The 19837-nt window shown below is 43.0% G+C and overlaps 2 protein-coding genes across 2 annotated transcripts in view; one reads left to right on the top strand and one right to left on the bottom strand.

Annotated features, from left to right (window-relative positions):
• Positions 1-19837, bottom strand: part of RUNX2 (RUNX family transcription factor 2) — a 155987-nt gene that overhangs the window by 94613 nt on the left and 41537 nt on the right. The window lies entirely within an intron of this gene.
• The window catches only part of SUPT3H (SPT3 homolog, SAGA and STAGA complex component), a 266177-nt gene continuing 264010 nt past the window's right edge, over positions 17671-19837 (top strand). Inside the window, exon 1 of the mRNA XM_074154130.1 lies at positions 17671-17789. The gene's annotated coding sequence lies outside the window, so the exon portion shown is untranslated. The remainder of the gene's footprint in view (positions 17790-19837) is intronic.

Consider the following 19837-nt stretch of genomic DNA (forward strand, 5'->3'; position numbering starts at 1 on the left):
TAACAACCTATCACAACCCTCCCTCTAATTTCTAAGGCTTTACTTCGACTTGCTGCTTCCACCTTCTTGTAAAAAGTCGGCGCTGCGTGTGTGCTCCTTGCTCGCCGCCTGTGTGTGACTCGGGGCGGTGTGTGTCTGTCTGTCTGTCCGGGGTTGGCGGGGGGGGGACGACACACACACACACACACACACACGACACACATGTCCTTTTTACGCAGCTTTTACAAACCATAAATCCGGCACCCTGACCCAGCAGAAAAACCAGGTTTGTCCTGTCCGTCCCGTGTCCCCCTGTCCGTCCGTCCCGTCCCCCCCCCCCTCCGCGAAAAGCACAGCGAAACAGCCGGCGGCCCCATATACGTGGGCATGGGGGGGGGGGGGGGGGGGGGGGGGGGCAGAATATGTGACATATGTGAATATGTATTTGTGGGAGGGTGAAGAGACACCCCCGCGCCCCGCGGAACCTCCGCCAGCCAGGCCGGCAGCGCTGCCCACCCCGCACCCTTTCTGCTCCCCCCTCCCCAAATTTCTGTCCCCTTCCCCCTCCGTGAGGGCAAAACCCCCGGCTCTGCACTGGGGGCCCGGGGGGGGGGGGGGGGCAGAAGGTGCGTGCGAAGGCTGCAGCGCTGCTCCTTCCCCATTTGATTTTAAAGAAGAAGAAGAGGGAAAGATCTGATGTTCGGTCACAGGGGAGAGCTCTCGCTCCGCGCAGCGCGGCTGCCGCCTCCGCTCCGCGCAGCGCCCGGCGCCTCCCGCGGTCAGCGCTCCGCTGGCTTTCCCACGGGTGACAAGGGGAGCACCAGCCCCTGACCCACTGCCTCGCTCCGTCTCTGTCCTCTCCTTTCTCCCCCAACCCCCTTTTCTTCTTTATTTTTTTTTCCTTTTTTATTTTTTTCTTCCTCCTCCCCCTCCCCCCCCCCTCCTTTTTCCTCCTTTTTTCTTTTTTTTTTTTTTTTTAATCTTTTCTTTTCCTGGTCCAACGCTGGAAGTTTTCTATCCCGTTGCGAAAATGCCACGGCTGTGGATAACAAACCCCTCCTGAGCTCGCCCCGCTTCCCCGACAACCCCTTGGGATCCGCTTTTCCCCAAAACTGGCTACTTTTGGGGGCACTTTTCCGAAGGACAATCAATCGTCACCTACCACGGCCGGTATATTCAGGAGCTCTAGTTTGCTATAGTTGCAATATAGAAAATATATTTCTTCCTAATTATTTTGGTAAAATATTTATGACTATAGGTTTTTTTGGATTCGGCCCCCGTTAGCCGGAGGGGAAATACATTCCATGAGAACCATTCCAAAGGTGCTAGAAAGAAGGCAAGGGTTTGTCTTATATCCAAATACTATATAAGCCCGACCATCATGATTTATTCTATTTCAAACAAGAAGATACGTTGCCACTTTTAATTAGTCACACTCAAAGTTTTACGGTCGCCTCTCTTCCTACTAAAATAAAATAAAAAAAGTTAATTAGGATAAACGAAACGAAGTTATTGGAAGCTACCAGTTTAAGGTCACTTAAAATAGTCCACGGTTATTTATAATGTGGAAATAAAATTTTCCACTGAACGCCCTAACAAAGTTTCAGGTATCTGGCACAGCTGATTTTCAGTCTCCGTGCAAAAATATCTTTCTGCTGAACATTTACACATTTAACAGGAACTTACTACAGCCCTGGAACAGATCACAGCTCAGAGCACTAGAGTTTTATTTAAACGGTTATGGACAAATTAATAAAAGTACCAGTAATGTTTATGGACCTGCATAAAAGCTGGATGGGATTTTTCAGGAATAGTAATTTATGTTATGATATATATATATATATATATATAATCTGGAACGTTGGCTTGGATTTGGCTGAAACGGAGAGCAACCCTGCTGCTCGGCTTTCCTCGGGTTTTATTTCAGAACTTCTCGGAATTTTAGCACTGGTTGCAAAATGGGTCATATTTTAAGATGTTAGAGAATTGCAGGAGGTTAGTGAAAAAAATGTGCTTGCACTGCAAATTATGTCTTAACAAACACCTTCGGATCCACTTTATGAAATAGGATTTTCATCAGTACGGCTACGTTTGCTGCAATTTCGATTGTCTTTCAGCTTTTTTACTTCAGACTATGTTATGAATGCAGCCCTAATTAGACTGCTTTTTGACAAAAAGGTAATTTTTTTAAAGAGCACCGAGTTTGTTTGCCGTTACGTTTCTCAACCACGGGCCCTGCACGCTCCTGTTGTAAGCACTGTGTGCTCGAGACGAAAAATGATTGTCAAATTCGAAAGATTCTAACCTGAATGATGTGCCCTAAATAAGTAGTTTTGATGCCAGTTTGTCGGGCTGGAATGTGCTGCAAATACGGTGAATACAGAATTTATTTTGAGCTTCTCTATATATGTAAATAGCCTTTGTGAAATGGGAATAAATGAATGGGTTCACTGGGGTTGTTATTGTAGTGGATATTTTTAGTCGGAGCGACTACAGCAATGTCAGCAATTATTACTATAGTTAAGGACTTGCCAATATTCTCTTTCCAAAACCTACCTTCCCAACGTTTTTTATTCGCTCGTGAAGATGTGCATCGAGCCAAAACATGTGAACTTGAGGAAGCTTAACGCTAGAGAAGGTTTTGCCCAAATTTCCAGTCATTTCAGCAGGGGCAAGATAAGCTCCAGTGTCTCTTGGCAGCGCTTTACTTTCGCTTTGGTTGTAAATTGACTGTTTGCCCAGCTATTCTTTGCTTTTTCTTAAGTATGACAAATAGTGACTCTAGATTTGCACGTTATTTGGTCTGTTAAGTAGGCATGTGGTAATGAGCTCTGTAACTACAGCATTCATGGACAGACTAGGGACTACTATGGTTTGTTTAACTTCTGTGTCCCTGCCCCATTGATTTACGGCCCAGATAAAAGAAGATTCTTTGTGTCCCAAAATCAGTCGAAAGCATTTAATATTTCAGCACCATGCACCGGTTTGTAGCGTTTATAGCCCCCGCTACAAACATAAGCGTCAAGGTTTGAAAGACGGTAGAAAATGATTGCATTAAAAAATCAATCTTGAGAATATTACTTTTTTTCCCCAGTATTTTCAGTAGGAAGTGAGGACCGAGAGCTGAGACTCCCGGGCTCTGTCTCAGGATTTGATGCTGACTTACTCTGTGACCTCGGACAAGCCTTTTAGCAAGTTTTCCTTCAGTATAAAACGGGCTTCTAACTATTACCTTTTGAGATATAAGAATATGTGTTAAATTCTCCGAAGTCCAAAGATCAGCAGGGCTCTGCATCTGGAAAGCATACCCGTAACGCCAGGGGAAAAATTCTAAAAGCTGGTAAGAAACCTGCCATGTCACTACTGAAAACCTGTCAGCTTTTCCATGGCACACAGCAAAGTGCACATTATACAAACAATAAAGTAAATAGTTACTGTTTCTGCTTTTTTTTTTTTTTTTCCTTCCCCTAAATGATGTATTTTCTGCTTCTCTAATAAGGACGGGCTGCAAGCCTAGGTCTCGGTCCTACCGTAGGGCTCTCCCATTTCCCTCCCTGTCTGCAACCTCTTACGCCCCATCGGAATTGCATGTATTTCGATGAGGTTTAAAGCAGCAAATGCCCATGTCATCGTCGCGAAGGAAAGAACCGTGGGCCTACTTGTCATCCTAGAACAGCGGCTGAAAGAGAAAGTATGGCCTGTTCTTTCTGGCAGTAAAACCCTGAATATGCAGTACTATTAGAAAAACGCACGGCCTGTCTCTTTCAAGTCATCTATTTATTTATTTATTTTTTTACTTGCAACATACAAACTGAAAATTAACTGTAGAAAGTTCTTAGGGTTCTCACAGTTGGGGATAAACTGGTTTTTTCATTGCAAGACTGACTTTGTCCCTTTCCATTAATCCTACCCCAGTTTTTTTTCAACTAAAATTCAGAATGAGGAAAAAGTTGTGTTTTTTTCCTTGACTGAATTCAGATAAAGGCATCATGTCATTTTAGAGATATAAAGGCTAAAAGACGAGAGCTTAAATATTCTTTCCTTTTTTTTTTTCCTTTTTTCCCCCCTTCTTTCAGCATATATAAAAACAGCATGAGCCAGAAGCTTCACGGTTATTTTTTCTGTTGACCTCAGTGAAAACTGGTTCCCTTGACTAACTGTGGGGAAAGTGGGTGGTATAACTGTTTGTAATTAAAAAGGGTTTATATATTTGGAACCTTGCAGAGTCCCTAAATTTTGCATGCTGGTTTTTAAGAGTCTAATGAAGTGCACTCTGGCCAGATACAAGCTCCATAAAGCTCACACAGAAGATACTAAACGACTTAAGGCAGTCTCGAGTGGGAGAGGTTGTTTTTAATGCTCCCATCCATGCACACCACCAGATCCCTGCATTTATCCTCTCAGTGCTGCAATGGGGAGGATTCCCATTAGAAATCTATTCCCAATAGCATGAAGGACAGGAAAAAAGTAATTCAGGCAGATTCTTTGTTAGTAACATGAGTCTTGAAGCTGAAGCACTAGAAAAACACCAAATAGTGATAGACTTCTTCTAAAAAGGATGAAAACACACAACATTGAAAGAGGTGGTACAGTCTTGACGAGGGGTAATGGCTTCAAACTGGAAGAGGGGAGATTTGGATTAGATCTCAGGAAGAAATTTTTCACTGTGAGGGTGGTGAGACACTGGCCCAGGTTGCCCAGAGAAGCTGTGGATGCCCCATCCCTGGAGGTGTTCAAGACACTTCAAGTGGATGGGGCTTTGAGCAACCTGGTCTGGTGGGAGGTGTCCCTGCCCATAGCAAGGGAGTTGGAACTGGATGATCTTTAAGGTCCCTTCCAACCCAAACCTTTCTATGATTCTACAGGAGTGAAATAGAAGAAGAAAGCATATGGTAATGGCAAATGTAGAGTAAACATAATGGCCACAGCAAACCAACTCTTTGAGGAACTATAAAAATCAGTCTATTTTTGCCCTTTCTTTCCTGAAAATTCACTCAAATGATGAACTAAGCACAGTCAGGCCAGACTAGAGGATCAAGAACATAGTCATATTTATGGTATGGCAGAATGTAATCCTGAAAATGCTGAGCATCCTGGTGACATTTTAGCATAATATATGTGTGCCCCAAATTAGGTGTGGTCTTAAGGTGTGGGGTGTGTGGGGCACAGCACAGGATCAATCCCTCAGTCGACTGTTGTGGAACTGGCAGCCAAGTGAGAGGACACGATCAGCCCAGGAACAAGCCAGAAGAGCAGATGACAAAACATTAGACATCACAGGAACGATTCTCTCTAGTAATAAAAGACAAAGATCTGGCAGAAAAAAATAGGATAGGTGAGGCTGCCAGCAGTATCTGCAGTTAAGCTTGTCTACCACTTCCCAGTATAAGACCTTGTTTTCATTCATGTAACGTTGCCAATTTTTAACTGTTCAGGATGAGCTTTTCAATCCCGAGCCTGCCTCAAGCTGAATTTTTTGGAAACTTCCAGCAGAAATCCTTCTGCTGCTTCTAAGATCGGCATTAAGAGAAAACACATTGTTTCACAACGGTTTGAAATTTCTTAGAATCATCCCAATATCTATTTCAAAGCTGGGCTGGGAAGTTTTACTAAGGAGGAGAGGAATAAGGAGGGAAAATCAGATAAGTTCCTTTTGTTGCCCTTGACCAAAAGGATCCACCCAAACTTGGCCGAGTTAGAAGTCGCTGAAAATTGCTGAGGTTTTTCTTGCGCCTGCTCAGTACAGATAGAGGAGTTGGCAGCTAAATTTTGCAAAGCCTCTGTAGCAGCACTGGGCTTGCTGGACTGGATTGGATCTGTTGTCAGCCCAGTCTGACCAATATCCTCCCCGACAGTAGGTTGCACTAGATGTTTTAGAGGAAAGCTTAAGAAACCCTGGAGTCAGCAGACAGATATGGGATCTATTCCTCCTTTAAGGTCTCATCCTGGTTAATAGTAGCTTATAAAATATGATCAGAATGACTGTCAGCAGTTCAGTTTGAAATTGTGTCTTTTAGAAGTCTATAATTCAGCCATAAAAATTCCTTCCAGGCTGAAATCTGGCTTATACTCTCAGTTCAGAAATCAAAATTCTGTACAGATTTTTTTTAAAATAGTCTGTTTTGAAGTGACAGAAAAGAAAAAATAGTCATGTACAAATTCTGGACATTTATTTCATAACACACTTCATAATTCATTTACGATAAGCGTGGTAAGTTTTAAACTATTTGTTTCAAATGCTGGTCAGGCCCTACAAGGAAGGAGAGTAATGAAAATCTTCACCATTAACACTAGACACTCAAATGTGAATACGATTCTCTGACCTCGGGATGTTAGGAGTATTATGATATTAGGAGCTTATGTGATGTAATACCAAAACCTGTTATTCTAGTTTCTCTTATAAATATTTAGATAATTTATTAAATGTACACATATGGAAAAGCAAGGGAGAAATCCTTCTGGCCTTTCATGGCAAAACTCATCGTGAAGGCAGTCACTCAATGGTTTTCCTAATTTAAGCATAAGAAGAAAGACATAACCTGGAAGTATCCAGGAGGAACAACTCAGAGGTCCTCAGAGGGGGCAAAGCAGACACAAAACCTTTCTTGGAAGCCCACAGCAGCTCTTATTCCCACCAAGCTTCCCTTTGTAGTGGAGAAGATAGAGCAGCTCTTTCCATCCCTGGAATGCTTTCAAACATACTATGCTTGGCACCCTGAGGTTAGCGCGATTTTGGAGCAGATAAAGGCCCGTTACATGAAAAGGCAGATCCCACCCTCTTTCTCTTTTTTTTTTTTTTCCCCCTTGGTAAGAAAGACAGAAAAGCCTTATTCTGCCTGCAGTTCCTCTGATTTCAATGGGAGCCTTCATGGAATAAGGTGCTGCTTCACCTACGAGAAGCAGAGGCAAGCCTTCAGGTAACTTGCTACTTCAGGTTACTCTCCTTAGTCTTTCACATTTCCACATCTAAATGCCCATCTCGCTGAAGAATATTTGAAGTCTTTCAGTTCTTCGTTTCCACTCCATTTTAAAGAGCTAGAATATTTTGTGTTTTTAGGCACGAGAAAACTATCTTCCACTGGTTTTGACAATTGAAGAGCATGGACTGAGGGAATCGGAGGAAAGCTCTATTTACTAAACACCACATGTAGATTACCACTGATAGTTTTTCTAAGGAAATTTATGACCTGTCTGGAGTAAATAAACTCCCTTTTTGGTAAAGAATCTGCAAGCCAATCATTCATGCTTGCTTAGAGACGTTACTGTTCGTATTGCTTTTATGTGGAAGGCTACAGTAAAGGGTGATGTTATGTCTAAAATAGACAGTTGGCAGCTCTGGAAAAAAAAAAAAGCCATTTCTGACATTACTTTATCATGAGATTCTTGCTAGATTATGGCGCATTCACTCTGATTCAGGAAAGAAAGAAAAGATAATGATAGGACAGTTATAATTCTTGTAACTAATATGTTATCTTCATGCAGGCACTTGCATGCCTTGCTGCATTTACTGGCAAGTTATGGCGTTTTACACATCTGAAACAAACAGAGCTCTCAGTATGTTCAAAATGTTTAGTAAGTCTGAAAGCTGTTTGCTCTCTATCTCCAAGTAAATGAGGATGAGACAGGCGAGTTTCTCCTCCTGGCTGCCCATCCTGTGCTCCTGTCACTACGCTCTTTCCCTGCTCCCCTTCCTTTCCCCGTGTTATGCTCTGGATCCAATAGAGACAGAACTGTTTAAGGCAATCATGAAAATTAAGTGAGAAGAAGGAACTTTAGTAAGTGTTTGTATACCACATTTTCAGAAATATTAAGGTGTTTCTTATACGTAAGTAACTTGGTGGCTTTCAGTGGTACCCATCCTTGATTTACAGTGGTGTGAGCGGAGAACTGGGCTGTTAATATCTATTACATCTACCTAATTTCATAGATGCACGCAATATTTGTGCTTATTTTCTTTAGACTATCGTATGTGAAATTATCAATACAACCTGTAGTAAATTCTATTCTACCTATGAGAGTATTCTGAATTTAAAGCAAGTTGTGCCTCTCTGAGTGATGATCCCCATGTCCTTAACTCACCCCATTGTACTTCAGCACATATGCTATGTAATGTCACTGGGGCTTTGCCTTCTCTAGAAAAATGATCTGGTTTTGACGAGGGGTGTCAAAAATAGTTTTCCACCCTCAGATCCACTCAAGGAGTAGTAGAAATGGTTGCCTCAGTGGTGTGGACAAGGTCAGTGCTCACCGTAGCAAATCATGGCTTGTTGAGGGCTCACGGGATGACTCGCCTGAATAAGGCAAACAGGATTTGCCTCGGAGCGTACAGAAGAATTTGTTACAATAGGTGTTGGACTCAACTGACTTTGTCCACCTTGTAAGAGCAGTTGTTTTCAACACTGCCCCAAGATGTGCAGAGAGTGGGCGGGAATTTTGACAGCAACTGTCAAAAACACGTCGTTTGTCTGGGGTAGGTGCAGACCTACTGAAATATCGACGCTATAAAAGGCACAATTCCATAAACCTGGGATAGCGCAAAGTCTGCAGCACCAGCATGGACCGTGAGTTTCTGTGCCGACCGACACTTGCAGGATGTCAGATGATGAACAGGATTTTTAATACATTGTCACTTATCACCTACATAAATACCAGATTCAAGGCTACAAGCTAATTGTCATAAATGGATGATTTTTAAGATTAGGGAGTCTAATTTAAAGAAAAGTTGAGTTTGATAGAAGTTAGGGGAAGAAAATACCCATGTTATAAGCAAGTAATCGATACTCTCATCGCATGAAGTCGATGACATAATGCTTAACACTGAATCTTGCAGCCCCTTCATATGCTATATGCTATTCCATGCTCTTACTTGCAAACGAGTAAGAAACTAAATTGCCAAACCAGACTGGACCTCTACTGGTATCTCTACTTCTTAGATGTTCAATATTAATTGACCAGCTCTATGGAAGCATCATGAAAGAAGTGGATTGTAATAGAAGTGTTTTTTTCCTATGGCATTTATTTTTGCAATTGCACAAAGAATAGTCTAGTATATGAGGAAGGAAACTGAAGCAGAAGTTATTTTCAAACTGATAAAAGAAGATGCTATTTTGTACAGAAGAATTTCTAGTTGACCTTTGCAATGAATGCCATAAAATATTATTTTGGCCACAAGTGGGACAATCTTTTTAGAAGGATTAACGTTTAATCTATCTGTCTGTCTATCTATCTATCTGTACAGGATTTTAAAAGGACTGAAGGAAGGTAGCAGCTCACTCTCACAATTGCATCTGTAAAACTTTAAAACTGCACAAGATCTTTCTCTGCTGTGGTGGATGCCATTAGCATTAGCATGTTACCACAGAAAAAGAATCTAAGGTAGACAGGGAACTTCATAAGAAATCTCCTAAAAGCCTTCCATCCCTCAAAAACTTTAATCCCCGACAAGAACCTGATTTTCACAAACCCCACTAAAATATATGAACTGTTCAGTACACTCACAGAGTTGATAACAGTCAGAGTATTTTTTGATAATGGGAAAATACAGAGCTATATTAGATGGGAGATAGTAATTTTTGAGGAATTTTGAAGCCCCGGAGAAATTTCAGTGGTCAATCATTGCACTTATACTTGGGGGATTTTTACATTTTTGGGGGGGGCATTGTCTCTTTTTCTTTTTTTGGCATCAGTACAGATTTCTATCAGACTGCATGGCCTATGGTATTCACACACTATTGCCCAAGTACCGCGCAGTCATTCATTGTCTTTCCTAGCCCTGGATGTTAGGTGAATGCAATAATAAAATGGACACTCAAGAATCTAGATACTTTACAAATACTTTGTTACAGAGGGATAAAAAACCCTGAATAGGGAAAGAATAGGGAAAGAATCGCTCCAGATTCAAGAGCTCTGTATTGGCACTCTGTAGCAATTCCCAGTAAAAATGCTTTAACTGATCCCAGTTGTAACATTGTCCATCGGAAGGGCTGAGTGGGTAAGTCCTCTGGCTGATCTGAGCACATTGCCCATAGTTAAAATCAGCATCTTAACTTTTTCACAATTTAAAAAAGTGTATCTAACTCATTAGTCTAAGAGTATTTTAAAATGCTTCTGTATTTTCCATCATGATGTTAAGTCGAAACTGGCAGAATGGAAACTGGAGAGAACTAGCAAAGAAATAAAAAAGTCTCCTGCTGTGTTTCCCAGCTACAGAAATGACCAAAGCTGCCAGAGGAGCACCTTATACAAAAGGAAGACTGTCTAGGGAAGAGGTAAGAATATTCACAGGAGCTCTGCTGAAGGCAGCGCTTCTTATCCAAAAGAAAGACAGAAACATGTAATTGCACCCTTCCTTTAAAACGAGGTCTTACTGCTTTCCTGCGTGTTACAGATCACACGTTATTTTACACTGGAAACTCAGTGCTAAAATCTAAAATGTAAGGGCCAAGTTCTGCTCTTAGATACACACGCACAACTCCAATGAACTCAAAGAGAGCTGTGTTCATATGTTTAGCAATGGAATTTGGCCCTAAATATTTAAACATTTATTCAGAGAAAAAAAAAAAAAAAAAAGCTTCTCTGATACATTTGTATCTGATATCTAATGTACACAGATTGCCACCACTGGGCATCCACGTTAAGGGATAAAAAGTTTTGGGGAACCATAAACTCAGCGTTCTACCTGCTCTGCACAGTCAAATAACATGAATTTGTTTCAGGACATTGAGGAAATTAAATCCTTAACAACCTGTGGCTGATGTTATTTATTCTGCAGGCCAGGAGTAATTTGATGCAAATTCCTGGCACTATTCCTATAGTTCAAGAAATTACTGTTTTGAATGGACTGATTCTGGAAACTTTCATTATATTAATATGCAATCCAGAAAGAACTCATATCCTCTGCCTATGTTTCCTCTGCAGAGGAAAGCTCAGTGTTCTGGCTAATTCTCACTTATCTTTCAAAGGCTTGTAACAGAGTCCATAATAACCCAAACATGTAATTTGGAAATGTTTAACCTGAGGATCCCACCTGCTCTCCTGGGCAAAATGAACCCAGACGTATTTTTGTTAAGGATACAGAAGGATTCAGAAACCTGCAAATTTTCTGCAGGCAACATAATACTCCAATTTGTACATCTAATACAAGGAAACAATAACTACATATCCATGTTATTTTCCTTGGACAAATGTCAGCTGGAGTGAGGCTGAGTTCCAGGTTTAAACACCAAAATTTGGTTATCTACAATGTCAATGATGTTCACATTTAAGCTAGCTTATTAACTTGCTATTATACCCAATACGGAATCTAAGGCTCAATTCATTTGCCTAAAATTAAGCCTCTAGTGCCATCTGTGATCATTCTGTGATTCTGTTACAGGTGCTTTGGGCTACCTAAGAAATCGCCATGGGGCCAGCACATGAGTCAGGACCTACTTGAGGCCCTTTCCTCTTTGGAAAGGCAGATGGAAGCCAGACGGCACAGCCCGGAGTACTTGACACAGGTAACTAAACTCAGCCCTGGTAAGTACAGTCAGTGGCTTCTGGAGAGCAAGTCTACGGCCAGAGGTAGGTGTCTACATTGGGATGAAGTGAATTGGTCTCCTGCCTTATTGACCACGTTGATTGGGTCAACCTAAACACACACAGATGCTTAATTTTAGTGTGACTGCACCTGACATTGAAACCTACTCCCGATATTGTGGTTGCCAGAATATATAGTAGTATTAGAGTAATCACTGTGCTTTTGGTTAAGCAAGGGTTAAGCTACTGTGGTTGCCTTTTGCGCAGTATGGTGATTGCAGTTAAATGGTGGCAGGCAGGAGAGCAAGAGCAGTGGGCAGGTGTGGTTACATGGGTGATGAATCTCTCTTGATGGTTTGCTTCACTGAGTTCCCCGAGATCCGTATGGACAATATTTAGCTAAAGCTGCTTCCTGCTCCCTCGCTAGAGGAGTCTCTGGCTACTAATCTTGGCTCTTTCCCTTGCTTGGGAGAATTGAAGCTTTGCCTCCTCTTTATCGCTCTCATTTTTAGGTGGCCAGAACATCTAACACATCTTTTCAGAGCAGCATGGTTTTGGGGCACAGTCAGCTTCGTAAGAACAACTCTGCCCCAAGACTTCGGGCTGGAGCTCTCTAATCATAGAGGTCATCTTTGACTATCTCCAGCTATAGAGGCGCAATGCAGGATATTGACAAAATGCTGTGACCATTGTAGGAAGTAGGTGGGAACAAAAGGACGTGCAGATTTATAAGTTCATTAATAACCATGGCCCGTTGGGCCTTCTCTCCAGGTCTTGCATCAGTGCTGACAAGGTAAGTTAAGAATGATCCGAGACCAAGAAATTCTCTGCTGGTACAAATCATGATTTTGGTTCTGCTCTGGTGGTTATCTTGGTTGAGATCAAACCTCAAGCGTTACTTCAGATAATATATACAATTATTAGCATAAGTTTCCTTGATTGTATGTGGAAACTCCCAGCCTCGTTTGTGGAAACCATGGTTTTGAGCAGCATATAACAAATGAGCCTTATTTAAGATCTAGTCTCAGTTAGGGCAGTTCATTGGAGAGGCTGAAGGAGCAGGTGGCTGAGAAAAGGACCCCTCTAGGAGTTTTTCTTCAAGCGAATTGACTCAGATCAGGCAGGAACAAAACTCCGCTTTTATCATATTTTCTACTTAATTTGTGTGCTGCTTCCTTAAGGGTGTGCCTATGGAGTTGGCTTCTGAGCGGAGTGCTCATACATGCGCAAAATGACTATTACAGATCGAAGCTCTTGGTCACAACTGGATTACACAAGACAAACTTCTCTCTTTAATATCACGATGCTTCCTAATTCTGTTTCTCCAGGTCTTTAATTTCCAGGCACTGGAATTGCCTTAAATCCATTTTGGCACAGAATGCATCATTATTTTCATATTGTGCTAGTCTACTCTCCCTCTTTCATCCCTATGAGCCAGGAGTGAATAAGAATTGGCAACTTTATACTCAACTATTATATTGCAGAGTACGCTTTAATCAGCACCCTAATAAATAGCACGCCCAATTAATTGGGACACTTGCCAGCAAAGCAATTCACTTCCCTACGCTGCAGTAGCTGTAAATGATGGATAAATAGCACGCTTGCCGTTGTCTACAAGCGCATTAGTTGCAATTAACAGGTATGATTTGGTGTTTGCTGGCATGTGTTTCCTCAGTAGCGCTTGGCTCATTTTTCAGTAGGCTCCCTGTTCCAGTGCAGTTGCTAAAAATAAATAAAGGACAGATTTCCCTTTCAGTATTTGCTTAAATCTATGTAGTGCTTTGGTATTAAAAAAATAAAAATCAATGTAATCTATGTATTTCTATGTATTTTATTCCTATATGGTTTTGACAATCAAGTTGATAATTTAATTAGCATGTTTCTGTTTTAATTTGTACAGCAAACAGGACTTTGCCATACCATGGAATAATTCATAATAAAGGGAGGGATTTCTGCTGCAGCTTTCTAACACCTTTTCACCAGGGGTTTGCTTTAAAGTGGCATTTCCTTGAGGGAGATCCCCAGAAGTACAACTTATTTTCTGAAACTGGTATATGCTACGATTTGCTGTACGCATGTGACACTTTCTCTTATTTGGACAACCTTCATCAAAGAATGAAATAAAATTGAACCCAGCAAACCTTTCTAATCCCTGCGTTCCTCACAGATTGCTCTAATGGAGACTGAAAAAAATTATTGGAAGTAAATGAATATGAAAAGGGAAATGGTACAGGGGAAATCTCAACAAGGGACCTTAAAACCCAGGATGGCTATGGATCAGCCAAGGGTAGAAACATTTGTGTAATTAAAGGAGAACATAATTTGTGGGTTATCTGAAAAGAACTGTCCATGTTGGCATTTAGTTTGACTTGTTGGTAGGGGGAAAAGAAACCGCCTTGTACCGCTGCGTATGGTTCCTTATTAGTTGTGGCTTCTGCAGAGGCTCTGTCTCTTCTTTGGAGCATGGAGGATTTCTTTCATTACATAATCTGGATACTTTCTTTTATTTTTTAATAGATTAATTTTTTTTTTCTCTTGTGTGTGCAAATTCTCTTTGCACCAATGCTTCTATACTGAGGTTATTACGCCAAAGGAATGCAAGCGTCTAGAGTAACAATGGTTCATTTTCCTTTAATGACTTTGTCGACAGGATGGAGACATTTTTGTGGTGTGATGAATTCACTTGGTCTCCCGTTGTGTTTTCTCCACATGCTTTGGAAACTCTCTCTCTCTCTCTCTCTCTCTCTCTGAGAATTGTGGCCATCCACTCCAGCAAGAGCTTCATTACTTTATATTCATTGTATTTAAATGACACCCCAGTGGTACTGACCTCCTGGGATGACTGATGTAAATTATATGCTATGTAGGGGAAAATAAAATCTTTTTCTGACTTTTCACGTTCTGCAGAGAAATAAAAAGTGAAAACAAATGACAGAGAAAATCAGGCCTATTCAAAGTGAAACTTTGTAAGCATTATGGTTTGAGCGGACTCCAGTTTGTAAAAGTGCTGAGACAGTTTACAGTGACCTTACAATCTGAAAGGTGACCCGAAAAAGGAAAATTATTTTCTATGTGCCCTTTTTTGGTTTTGTATAATGTATAACAAAAACTTGCTCATTTCTTTTTTCCCCTCTGTGAAGTATAGTAAAATTTCAGACTTAAGTAGGGAGCGCTCACCACCCTGTTACTGACAATGACGCACAGTACTAGAAGGGACATTGTGCTCCTGTCCTCTTTAGTCCTGTCTTTGAGTAAATTTTTTGGTATAGATTTAAGATTCCATAGCCAGCAGGTATCTGTCTTGCTCAATTACTCTGCCAGGAGTTATCACCTACAGAAGCGACAACAGAGGGAATGTTCTTTCATCAGCCCAGCTCATCATCAGGCGCTGACTTCAATCACTTCTGAACCAGTAACCTCTCACTGCGGGATAAAAGGCTGTGCACAGCAACAAAATTTGTCAGAAAACGTTCTCTCAGTGCTTTTTCAGGCATCTCACCAAGTCACGCTGCCTCTATTCAAGCTCCTGGAAATTATGTAATTCACATTCAACATGCTCAACCATATTATCCCAGTAATTCCCTTATTCAAATTACCATATGGAATTGGCATAGTAATTTCTCTATTTTCTGTGTTTTCCTATTACTCCATCCTACCAATTCTAATATATGTAAAGATATGCATGGTGCATATCACAGAAATGTCAGCAACGTGCTGCCTTGCCTTCCTCAGTTTAACGTAAGGTTTTGGTAAACCACAGAATTTGGCTAAAAACTTCAGTCGCCTCAAGGAAGGCTGCAGTGCATTTCACAACCTGACAAAATGCTTTGAGTCTCCTTTTTGGCCAAGAAAATGCTTATCAGTAACCCTGCTTTGGCCCAGGTTTGGCTGGGGTTGCCCAGGTGTTTCAAAATATATAACAGGAAGGACTAGATCAGGCCATCCTACTCTAGCAATAACTAGATCTTGCTGTGCATGCAAGAATCAGCAGCATGAGGCCTTTTATTCTCTAGGAGATTATTTTAGCTGTTTGGTGTTTTGCCCTGTTGCTGTCAGTGGTTGGGCTGGTATCGGCTTTGCTTTCAGAATCGTTAAGCGACGGCAGAAGGGAGAGAGGGTGGCAGCGCTTGGCAGCGAGCGGCAGAATCGCCCCGTCTTTCTGAAGCTGATGTGTGAGGTGGAAACGCAGAAGGGACTGATATGTGTGTTTATACACAGTAGTAAGAAGGACTGGGAGTGAATGGTAGCCAAAAAAAAAGAGAAAAAATTAAACATAGCAGAAGGAAGCTAAAGGAAAAAGGCAGAAAATAAGATTAATTTCAAATAAGGTGATGGCCCCTAGACTGCACTGCAGCGCTTTCCAGAGCTTCCTCCTGCCTCCTTTTCTTATCCCTCAAAAAAAGAGAAGTAAAATGCTACAATGTACATAAAATTGTGAAGTCTCTAAGCTGTCAGTTTCTTAGAACGAATCGCAGTAGAAATAATATGGGTACTGTTCAGCGTGAAGGCAGGAATTTGAATGAAAGATGGACTGAGAAAGGCAAAGCAAAAGACAGACCATAACTTTGGAAGTTATACACCCCACAAGCCTTCAAGAAAAGCAAGACTTCTGCATATGTGGTGAAGAAAGCACTAACAGTTACTGCATTTAGCTCTACTGGTCACATTTATTTATTCCAGTTTATATCATGGTACATGTCAGCCTGTCTCCTGACAAACTTGGCAGATGAGTGAAATGACCAAACTGAACTCACAAAACCCTACAATTAGGAGGTATTGAAGAAAGAAAAGGTTAAAAGAAGAAAGGAAAGGTAGGTTAAATACTCCAGCTCGCCTAGTTGTGCCCATCCCCATCAACCTGTTGAGCTGATAGGAGATGGGAACAGGAAAGCCACCATTGCCAGGAAAGAGAGGGAAAACATAGACCCTACTTATATATGGCAGGTATTTAATCACCTTGATACATTTAACCACCCTGGTGTGGTTGAAGTAGTACAACTTGCTATGCTGGAGGCAGGATCCACTGGTATTTCCAAGGGCAAAAATCTATCATAGAATTGCTTAGGTTGGAAGAGACCTTTAAGATCATTGAGTCCAACTGTTAACACTGCCAAGTCCACCACTAAACCATGTCCCTCAGCACCACATCTACACGTATTTTTAAATACCTCCAGGGATGGGGACTCCACCACTTCCCTGGACAGCCTGTTTTAATGCTTGATAACCCTTTCAGTGAAGAAATTTTTCCTAATATCCAATCTAAAATTCCCCCGATGCAACTTGAGGCCGTTTCCTCTTGTGCTATTGCTTGTTGCTTGGAAGACTGACCCCCACCCCGCTACACCCTCTTTTCAGGTGGTTGCAGAGAGCGAGAAGGTCTCCCCTCAGCCTCCTTTTCTCCAGGCTGAACACCCCCAGCTCCCTCAGCTGCTCCTCACAAGACTTGTTCTCCAGACCCCTCACCAGCTTCGTTGCCCTTCTCTGGACACGCTCCAGCACCTCAATGTCTTTCTTGTCATGAGGGGCCCAAAACTGGACACAGCACTTGAGGTGGGGCCTCACCAGTGCCCAGTACAGGAGAACAATCGCTTCCCTAGTCCTTCTGGCCACACTATTTCTGATACAATGTACTATAACATAGCTATTTATGAAGAGAAGACACCGTACTGTTTCCAAATACCTCCATAGCGCTGTAGCTGCAGAGATGAGGGTGAGATGAGGCCCGACACCTGTGTAACCACACACATTCCCCTCATGTCCCACAGCCTCCTCTCCCGGATTTTGAGCGCTTGGAGCAGCCCTGACGCCTCTTATCGCCGGGCGCTGAGAGGGTAGGGAGATGGCCATGGCTGCCCGGGCCCTCCCCTCAGCCGCCAGGCAGCACCTGCAGAAGGCGGGCCAGGGAGACCGCTCCGGCGGCAGGCTGTGAGAGGAACGGCGGCGGCAGCGGCGGCGGGGAGGAGGAAGCGGCGGCCGGCCCCGCCTCGGCCCGGCTCCGCCCCTCGCCCTGGGAGGCCGCCGCGGCTGCCACACAGCAGATGGAGGCGGCGGCGGGCCGCGACCGGTGTGTGGCGGAACCGGCCCCTCCTTCCCGCGGGCGGCGCCATTTTACACCCCCCCCAACTTTCCCCTACAGTGTGTGCGCGCCTCAGCCGCCGCCGCTGCTGTGGTAGTGGAGGAGGAGGAGGAGGAGGAGGAGGCGGCGGGGGGGGAAGGAGGGAGAGCGGCCGCCGGTTTTCGTCCCCCTCGTTTCTTGCCTCGGCCCAGGCAGCGCGTGGAGGGGAAGGGACGAGGTTCAGTTCTTGCCCCCTCGCTTTCCCCTTTCGGGTGGCCGCACACGGGGTGGGGGGGACTGGGAACCACCGAACCAGCCTGCGCCTACCTTCCTTCCTTCCTTCCTTGCTTCCTCCCCTGCACATCTCAGCCTCCTCCTCATCATCATCCATCCGTGCCCGGGGGTGAGCTTTTTGCGTGAGTCACCAGCGAGGGCAGGCAATTAGTGTGGTGTTGTTAAGCTGTTTTAGCCGGGCTGCTAATTTTTGGGTTTTTTTGGGCCTTCAGAAACCTTAACCTCGCGGGTTCTAGTCAGTCAGTGGTACCTGTGCGGGGCTGCTCGGTGGGAGAGGGGCTGGGGGTGGGGGTGGGAGCCTGCGGGGGCTTCTGCTCACTCCATCTGTGTTTGCAGCTTTGCATTTGGGTTTTGTATTCGCTTTTGCTGGCCAGAAGTGAGCAGCAGCCTATGAAAAGTCACTGTTGTGGCGGTATGTGGCCAGTGAAGGGGCTCCTCCGTGTCAAAGCCATCCGCTCTGGTGTGGAAGCCAAGGTGCTGGGAAGAGGCCCGGCCACCGACTCCATCCCTGCTCTGCAGCCCCCAAACCACTGGATTTGGGGTGGAAGCATCAGACCTGGGGTTTACTTGCTGCTGGCAGGTCTCAGCGAGCAGCTTTTACCATGTTTCGCTCTCACATTGGTTTTCTGGTGGCCTGCGGTGCTGTTGCACACATTGGACCCTGCCCTGGTCGTGGTGTTGTCTTGCAACTAGTCTTGAAGGTGTTTCTAGGCTTAAAATTATGTGAGAGAGGCCAGGCTTTGGCCTGCAGTGTGCCATGTGCTGTTGGGCGTTATTAATTTCTTGTCGCTCTGATGCTGTGAAAAGTTTGTAATTTTTCTCTGGTTTATTAATAGGGATCCTGTAACTTTCCGCAGAGAAATTATCAGTTCTTACAGAAATTCCTGGTAAACGCTAAAAATTGAGGAACAACACCTAGTCTGGAAGAATACCCTGCGTAGGCTTTAAGTGGTTTTGCAACTTACTAGCTGTATTTTTGTATGTCCTATGTACATAGCAATTGCTTGTAAATTTCTAGAAAGTATACAAATGAATGCTTTGCTGTCTATGAATACAAAGCACAATATACATGCAAAATATTTATTACTGTGTACGTGAAGGGGAGGTAAGAACCTGACTTTGCGGACAACCGGGTTTGCTGTATGGCATTAGTATTAATGATCTATCTGAGACATTTCATTTCCTAAGAGTGAATCTGTTTCAAAGTTTGCAGTGCTGTTGGTGATATGCTTAAATTTTCTTTTGAAGTATTTGATTTAACTCCCACATCATTCTCTTCCTTGGTACAGGCCTCTTTTTCCCTTTGGCTTAAGGCACTGCACCCTCTGCAGTGCTACCTTACTTGGCAGGGTGCAGTGCACCCTCCTTTTCTCCTGTTTTGCAGATCTTTCTTCGCTGTTGGCCAGATTCAAGTGTTATGGAAGACAGTGTCAGTCTTTCTGTTAATTTTGGACTTTGCACAGGCTCGTATTTGCGTTTTACTAATACGCAAATAAGATTTTACTTTATTTTGGTTCTTTTTGTTCTGTATATTGTTGCTGTATAGATGGGAATGCTGATGTTAAAAGTAGCATTTCCAACTGTAGCAGTATTACAGTTTTCTGAAAGCCCCATCTCCGCGAGTCTTGTGAAAGTGCGAAAATGTTAGGTTTCATTTAGATAAAGAAAATCTTAGCCATGATGATTGTGAAGAAGAGCTTTAGGTCTAACCAGAATGCATTAAAAAGACAGGAAGAGAAATCTCAGCCATGTCTCTGAGAAGTAAACAAGAATTCCTTCTGTGCTCTGTGGGCATTTTACTCATGATTTTCAGATGTATGGACTTGGGAACTTTGCTTAAGGTTTAATAGGATTCAGTAGCCTTCAGATTACTTGCTGAGCCTCTGAGTGTCAGAACCAACTGAATTACTCTTGTGGGCTCAATTCTGAGTAACATAAAATGGAGTTTGATTAGTCAATTAGTAACTTGTCAGCATAAGCAAGCTGTAATTT

This window comes from Numenius arquata, chromosome 9 (assembly GCF_964106895.1).
Source record: "Numenius arquata chromosome 9, bNumArq3.hap1.1, whole genome shotgun sequence".
In the NCBI taxonomy this organism is placed as follows: Eukaryota; Metazoa; Chordata; class Aves; order Charadriiformes; family Scolopacidae; genus Numenius; species Numenius arquata.